Consider the following 8486-nt stretch of genomic DNA (forward strand, 5'->3'; position numbering starts at 1 on the left):
GGTAGTCTCAGAGGAAGTTTTGTCTCGATTGACGAAATCTTTAGTTTTTAGTTCAAGTGCTTGGTTCGAACTATACCCGCTTTCGTTATTGGTTGTGTACTAAGTTGAGGCTTGAATTTACCTAGGTGCATGACGGAGTACTGTGTTTTGTACGTTATCTCGGCTGTGAGAGAAGACAGAGCAGGATTTTGAGGTGAGTAAATCTATCGAGGTTCATTTATGAACGAAGTTATCTTATTGTTTGGGATTTATTTGCTAAATTGTGAAATAGTTTTGAAAATAAATATTTGTTTTGAATTATATAAACTTGATTGTCTACGGTTCATGGGTAAGTTAAAATGAAGTTTTGTTATAAAAATGATTTTTCTCAGGTTTTGTGGTTTGTGAACTATAGTTGGTATTAATGGCATTCTTGAGCGAATGACTACATCTATATATATTTTTCATGAAATATATTTCTTGATCACCGTATTATGGTGTGGACAATATTTATGATTTTATTTATGATATTGTTTTGAGACTTTATTCTTTACGGGGAGCAATTAATATATCGTCATAATGATGATTTATATTTTTTTGGAAGTGCTTGGAGTAACTATAGTTGTAATGAGTATATGGTATTATCTTTTATGAAGTGTGAGTAACATTTTTGGGTCATGAGTGACTCTTTAAAATATTTTGATCTTTGTACCAAGAGTCTGAGTACCGAGGGTCATAGTGGTGATCGAGGACGCGAAATCGTTTGATTGAGTTATGAAACATTTGGGTCTAGCGTGACCATGGCTAGTAAATTAGGGACATGTGTGGTGAATAAAAGGAGTTTCAGAGTATTCTTCCTTTATTATCCAAGAGGGACTTTGTTGTCCCACAGGGACTATGACGTAGGCAACATGTGTGGTGATTGTTGTTGTAAAGAGTGTCAGTGGTTGATAACGCTAAAAGTAAGCGCGCAATTTAACCCTGCAAAATGTAGTTGTCAGTATAGAATAAGTAGGGATCGTTCTAGCCGGGGATTGAGGGTACACCTGTAATTGCAAAAATAAATTAATAAAAGTAAAAAGTATTATTTACAAAAATAAAACAAAGAAAAACAAGATATATACAAGTTAACATAAATAGAGGGGATTTAGAATTATTAAATCAAAAATTAAATAAATAAAATAAAGAAAACGTAAAAACATATATACAAGGGTGGAACGCAAGGAACAAAGATCAAAACCACAATCATATGAATGAAATCCAATTACAATTCCTATAGTTGATTATCTATGTCATGAGAAAGAAGTTGACCATGTGAAACGTTAGAAAGCAAAAAATTTCTCATATTTTACTTTCCTTCAATAATTAATCTAAGTGAAAGCACCTAAATTAATCCTATTGAACATGCAATCATAGTCTAGAAAGCTAGCTTCTCAAGAACACATTCAATGCATGAAGAACAAAGAAAGGATGTCAACCAAAGTGCACAACCTAGTATGACAAAGCTCATCTATTTACAATCCTCCTCAATTGATTTCGACTTTTGTCCAAAGCCTTCACTACTTACATCTAGCTCCAATTACATGCATATATCCTAAGTTGGCCACCAAAGAACATAAACATGCAAAAGTTTTCTGTAATCCAAAATCAATCAAGCAATCTCACATAAGCAACATATAAATCAACATAAAGAAATCACAAATTTATTTCAAAACATATAAACGGGCTTTAAACTTTACCCTTAATGTCATGTTAACTAGAATTCATAACTCTACGAATCAAACAAAGGAAAATAAAAGAAAGTATGAAATACACCGTGAAAAATGGATGACAAGCCTTGAGACGAAGAACTTGAAGATCCTTGAAAGCAAACAATCTTCTAGGGACGACACAAGGATGGATGGTGGCTAGGATCTTGATGTATTGCATGACTTCTTCTCCTCCTTGGTTGAGACGCAGAGCTTCTGAAGACTAGAGAATGGAGAGAATTTTTCTAATGTTTATTTTCTGAGGGAGAGGGGTGGTGTTGTGTTGTGGTGTGTTGGTGTGTTTTAAAACGTTTAGAGAGGAGGGTATATATAGGGGAAGGCAAGGCTTCATGAATTTAATTTCGAAGCAATTTTCTGGTTGCACCACACAGCTCCAACCAATGAATTAATGCCACGTCAGCTTTGCCATGTCACTCAACCAATCAAAAAGCTCCAAAATAAGTCCATAATCTTTCCAAATATATTATTGCTGATTTCCCAAGATTTTATCTGATTTTTCTCTTAATTTTCGGCCAAAATAATCTTGAGTGAAAATAGGAATGAATCTGGACTTGTTTTGGACCTTTTCTCCCTTAAATCTCTCCCTGGCTTTATCCTTAACATACTCCCCTTGATTTTCTCTTGATTTTCACATTAAAACTGCAGATTTTACTCTCTAATTTCAGCCAACATATCTTGAGGGAATTAAGGAACGAATCTGGACTTGTTTTGAGCCTTTTCTTGTTGCACAATCCCTTGAAACTCTCCCAAGATTTTCTCAACGTAATCTCCTTGATTTCTTCTTGATTTTTCACATTATCTTCATGATTTCCCACGGCAAAATCAGATTTAATCTCCCATAATATCTCCCACGTCATCTTCAAGCCATGTGGTCTCCTAATGCCTTTGGGTTTCCTAGCCTCATCAGGATTCCTGCGTTGACTGGGATTCCTAGTCGGACCAGGAAAACTCCATTTCTTCATTTCAGCTCATTTCTGCATCCCTTCTGCCTTTAAGCTCATTTCTTCTCCATTTATTCGATGTACCTAGAAAATAGAAACTAAATTAAAAATCATTAAGTAAAGGAAATAACTAAAGTAAATTATAGGCAGGGGTTACTATGATATTGAATGGTGTGATTTAATGTAATTTTCTGAACTAAATTATATGCAGGGATTAGTTTATGTTTATAATGCTTGATTTTGTTTGTGTATTCCTGAATTACATTATATGCAGGAATTACGGATTTAGTTTTGATTATGGAATTAAAGTAGAATGGTTGTTTGAGTTTTTTAGATGAGTTGACATGTCTTTGAGGTGTTGATTATATCTTCTAAGAGAACAGGAAGGGGATTTGAGTGCTTGTGTTGTGAGAACTCTATTTGTTTTCATAATGTCATTGAGAGAATAGATATTTGCTCCCACGAGGAAAGGGCTATGAGTTAAGTGTTAATACTTGGTTGACTTGGGGTTTGGTGGTTTGGTATCTTAAGTTGAGATATCATGTGTTGATGAATTTAATCACGAAGTGGGTTATTGAGCATAGTGATGATGTGAAATTGTTGATAAGTGTGTTATTTCTTAATTGATGTTATGTTAAGGTATCTAAAGCATGTGCTTTCTGTTATGATTGTTGAGTTTACTCATACAAGCTTAAAAAGCTTACCGGATTTGTTGTTGCAACCCGGTGCACTATTCAATGATGGAGGGGTTTATCCAGCAGGTTAGGGTGAACGTGGTTGAAGCAGAGAGCTTTCTTGCTGTTGCAGTGGTAGGTTTAGTAACCTAATTTTGTTATGCACTTGTTCATCTTTCACCGTGTAATGAGCATACCGCATGATTTTACTTATTGAATTATTGTTTGATCAGTTTAATTTGTAAACTTGGTATAATGTAATATGTGACTCTAAAGAACGAGTCTATATTCAAATTGTGGGTTCGGGACGTCTTAGTTACTTGTGTTGAAGGAAAAAAATTTCAGTTGTTTAGTGTTGATGTCCGAACCATCATGCCCGGTGGATATTGTTATTCTTGATTTTGATTGTTATTTTGTGTTTGAAAATCAAGGCGTGACAATTGTGTTTAGAAAATATCAAACCTTTTTTAGGTGCAGTCTTCAAGTTTCTCAGAATTCTTATCACAGCATCCATATGATCTTCACTCGATTTATGCATAAATTGGCTAACTGTACTAACTGCATAAGAAACATCTCGTCTAGTTTAAGACAACTAAATTAATCACCCAATTGACCTCTGATATCTAGCTCGGTCTGTTGCAATTTGCTCAGTATTTTTTATTAATTTGTGATTCTGTTTAATTGGTGAAGATTGGCTTCCTCTCTCTCTCTCTCTCTCTCTCTCTCTCTCTGAGCAGCACGATGGGCTGGCGGAATGAAACTCACAAAATGAAATTGAAGAAATGAAGAAGAAGAAGAAGAAAGGTAGCCGCCTTTAAGGAGGCCGGAGGATGAGTCGGTGATGATGGATCCGAATGGAGAGTGCTTTATGTATGATGAGAGAGTGGAGGTAAATTAAACCAAAAGAAGAGAAAAAGTTTGAGGATAAATTTTGAAAATAAAGGTTGAAGATAAAAAGTGTAATAATAGGTGATAGTAAACCCTTTGGAGATGCGTGCCTTTTTTTTTTTGGATTAACTAAAACAAAACAGGAAAGAAACTATAAAGGAAAGCCTCTAAAAACTCCCCCTCCTAGCTGATCCAGATGCATGCCAATTAGGACCTCTCTCCCTCAACATTTCCTCCACCAGATTTCTCGGGTGGACATTTAATATTTTGATACTAATTGTTAAATTGATAATAATAATAAGGGGGAAGTCTAAGATGTGTTGATGTTTGTCATACATCAACTTTTTAATAAATATATATTAAATTAAATTAGTTAGTGAAACCTGTTGTATGAGCTCCTAGCTATGTTATGGTTATTTTGTTCAGGTGCACGGGAATTTCAGATTCAAGCATTCCAGCCATTGCTCGTGGTTGTCCTGGGCTCGAGATGATTAATATAGCTTACTGTAAAGACATTACTGATAGTTCTAATGAGGGCATTCATCACTTGTAATCTGTAAACTGTGTTTTCCTAAGGCACTCTTTTGGCCACCGTCAACTCATATATTCCAACAACGTTGACACAAAAGGCATATATATTAAGAAAAATAGCATCAGACATTCAAGGAAGGATAAACAAGGTTTAGAGTTTGTCATCATCGATAGCAAATCAATTGAACCATGAAAACCCAAAGTGACACCTAAAGAAATGCAATTCTAACAATCAAATGTAACTTGCAAAAGAGTGTGATACTACTGTAACTAGTTGTAACTTGTTGTGCGCTACTGGTTGTTTCTTAGGTTTATTCTTCAAGCCACGAGGCCTACCAGGACCCTTTTTTTTGTTCACGTTGGCTGCATCTCTTTCTTGGATTGCCTTCATTTTCTTTGGAGACCTTTGCAAACCTTCATCGGTATGGCTGCGTGTTGCACTGTCTTAATCTGTCTTCATTGTCTCTAGTCCACATTTCTTGCATATAACTTTTTGTAGTGACCTTTGTCTAGCTTCGGCAATATTGTTGCGTGCTTGGTTGTCCAGATGTTTCAACAAGGTGAGACCTATGCGCAAACGCTCGTTCACAGAATGATACTGCATGCATGAGTTTATTACAATTTTTATAAACCAATAACTTAAAAAATTAAATGCTGAATTTCAGATAAAATAAGTACCTTGTCCCCTGCTTTGGATGCATTCTCATAATCCTCCATGAATTTAATCATAAAAATGCCACAATCGAATCCATTTTGTTCTATTGGAGCACAATCGGGATGAATAATTTTAAATGAAGAGAATGTGCATCCTTCATCGAAATGAATCCTAATCTCGTTATCGAATATCATGTCCAGTTGTTGAGATAAAAAAAATAATAATAATAATGAACATATGAGGCCAAAAAGGAGCAAAATTCCATGATGCCGTGCTACACTTTGCTTGGAGTTTTCTTTATTATACAAGATAAAGTTCCAGCCAAATAATGATAAAAAAAAAGAGAGAAAGAATAGGAGTAGCAAGAGAGAACGTCTCAAATCAAAGACAAGGACAAATCATCTTCAAGAGCCTTGGAAAAATGAGACTCTAGCTATTTCATTTCAAGTGGGAGTCAACAACATTTACGTTAATCTCTCCATCAGTCCACTATATAAAGCCAACAATATGGACGCGGAGGACGAAGGCAGAAAGAGGAGAAGATAGCCGAGGCCCTGCTGCAAGCAAGAAGAATCCAACAGCGTGAAGTTCACCACAAAGGTTGAGACTCCCTCCCTTCCAAAGATCTCCACTTTCTTTGTGTTCACAGGTTTCTCAACGATGCTGCATAAAAGAAGACATGCCGGAGCAGCGTCTCTGATGAACATGTCGGGCAGCGTCCCGATGAACATGCCGGGCAGCGTCCCGATGAACCATGCCGGAGCAGCGTCTCCGATGAACCATGCCGGAGCAGCGTCTCCGATGACCATGCCGGAGCAGCGTCTCCGAAGATCATTGTAGTTGCACATTAGGAAACCATGTCATAGCTGCATGCTTCACCGAGCTCGCTCTCAGCAGCAACAAAGCAAATACAAAGCTGCTGGAGTACGATGGTGCTAAATGGCAACAAAGGGAACCAAAGGCCATAACCATCCCTGCTCTCTGTCAACCGTCATAGCGAAATAGCTTGGCCCAAATTTCATATCTTGTTTACAAAGCACCAATCCACCCTCTATCAACCACCACAGCTCCTGTACTTGTTCTGTACCTGCATAAAAAATAATAATAAGGTTAACAAAAGCCTTGAAATTGCAGCAGTTGGTAATACAGATGAAAGGCAGCGTCTTCATTGAACAAATGAGATCAAATGTCGATTACAGAGGTTACCAAAGTACAAAGTAAAAGATACAAAAGAAAAGGAAGCAAGAATGATGTTCTGGTGGCATTTGCAGAGGAGAGAGTTCCATCAAATTGCACAAGTACAATGAGAATGACAAAAGCAAAATGACAAGCATGCGTTCTCGGGTACGATATGTCGAGGTGCAACAAGTGTAAACAGAAGAAACAAAGTAGAAGCCGTGAGGTGGAATAGCAAAACAAACTTCAAAGCTTGATTATGGTGAATTGTTACACTTGGATGATAGAATGCAAGAATTTTTAAGCCAATATTGCTGCAAGAAATTGAAGCGGTGCTGATATGAAAAAGAAAGTTACAGAACAAAAGTCTTTGGCGGTGACATCCTTGTGTAAAGATGAAGTTTTAACCCAAGTCTTGGTCAAGGTCAACAAAGCAATATAAAAAAAAAAAAATGAAAGTTCTGGCAATGTTGCAGGCCATGTGACAAAGCTTAATTAAGCTGAGAACAAAACAAAAGGCTTAATTAACAATTGCACAAGTTACAAGCTTGATGAGGTGTTGCCATAGGAAAAAATGAAGAAAAGTCTAAAGAGTCAATAAAGCTTGGCGGTGGCATACTCCTTAATCAAAACTGAAAGTTCAATTAAGGGGTATAAGACAAAATGGCAAGGTGCAGTAATACTAAAAGCTTTGAAATAATTATCAAAGCTATGCAGGAATCTTTTGGCGGTGGCTTCAGGTTTGAATATGAGGGTTTCAATGTGAACAAGACAACTGCAGAAATTGACAAAAGCACAAAGCAGAAAAGAGAAGAGAGTGAATGTTCTGATAACAAAACTTACTCTCAATGTCAGCAATAATCTGTGTGTCCTCCTTATGACACCCGCAAATAATAAGCAATATGGAAGTTAATTTTTCTTCTTCAAATTGAGGCCTGCACAAAGCTAAATCTATTCTCCATGATGAAGGAGCACCATTGAAGCCATGAAAGAGGAGGCCAAGAAAGTGAAGCTTGGTGATCTAATTGCGCCTGCAAGCAAAGAAAACAAAACAAACAAAAGTTTAATTAAATCATGGCCCCAGAGTCAATGAAAGGAAGAAGCAAAAGTCAAAAAGACAAAGCTTACGAAGACTACCTTTGCCAAAATCTAGCAGGGAGATTGCTGCAGACTTTGTCTTTGGCCTTTCATCGAATAGTTGGTGGGCATTATATTGCCGCTCTACAAATGGAGCAATGAGAAACAGCGATCCCCACACCGTGATTCCATCACATATTTTGGATGATGGTGCTCAAAATTACTGCTGTGAGATGGCATCGCTTCGGCCTCACAAATGTGTTGTTGGCCTGAGGAAACACAAATGACAAATCAAGAGGTCCCTCGCCAAGAATAAAGACACGACCCTATCTCCCATTTGCTTCGTGGAAGCTTCTGCGTGCCCATCTCCAAGTCCAACTCTAATTCAATTTCAGCCTTCAAGTCAACCTTCATTTCGTTTTGGTTCTGGGTTTGTTCGAGACGGAAAAGAAGAATAAAGAAGCGGAAGAAAAAAAATAGAAATGGAACAGGGGAAATGGTAGCTTGGCCTCTGTATGAGTTTGGGCCTCCGAGAAGGCCTTATTTGGTGTAGACCAAGCAACATAACTCGCAAGCAAAGCCCACCTTAAAATTTGGGCCCAATTGACGAATTCGACGAAGCCCCGTGCGGGTGTCTACATCAAAATACTCAAACTTTGGTTTCGTAAGAAAATTGCTTCGAAACCCAAAATGGAAATCCTTTTTGTACAAAACCAAGAAAGCTCAAAGCCACAAACACTATAATGGTTTGATCCCTTCACAGGGTATGTAGGCAATCTAGCGACCCACTAGATGC

At 37.2% G+C, this 8486-nt stretch overlaps 1 long non-coding RNA gene across 1 annotated transcript; it reads right to left on the minus strand.

Annotated features, from left to right (window-relative positions):
- Nucleotides 1-5095: 5095 nt before the first annotated feature.
- LOC133735647 (uncharacterized) lies at nt 5096-8204 on the minus strand. Its single transcript, XR_009859195.1, has 4 exons — nt 7751-8204; nt 7457-7644; nt 5461-6524; nt 5096-5380 (listed from the first exon to the last, which is right to left on the minus strand). It is a non-coding gene; the product is annotated as an uncharacterized LOC133735647 (long non-coding RNA).
- Between the last annotated feature and the right edge of the window lie 282 nt (nt 8205-8486).

This window comes from Rosa rugosa, chromosome 1 (genome assembly GCF_958449725.1).
Source record: "Rosa rugosa chromosome 1, drRosRugo1.1, whole genome shotgun sequence".
Lineage (NCBI taxonomy): Eukaryota > Viridiplantae > Streptophyta > Magnoliopsida > Rosales > Rosaceae > Rosa > Rosa rugosa.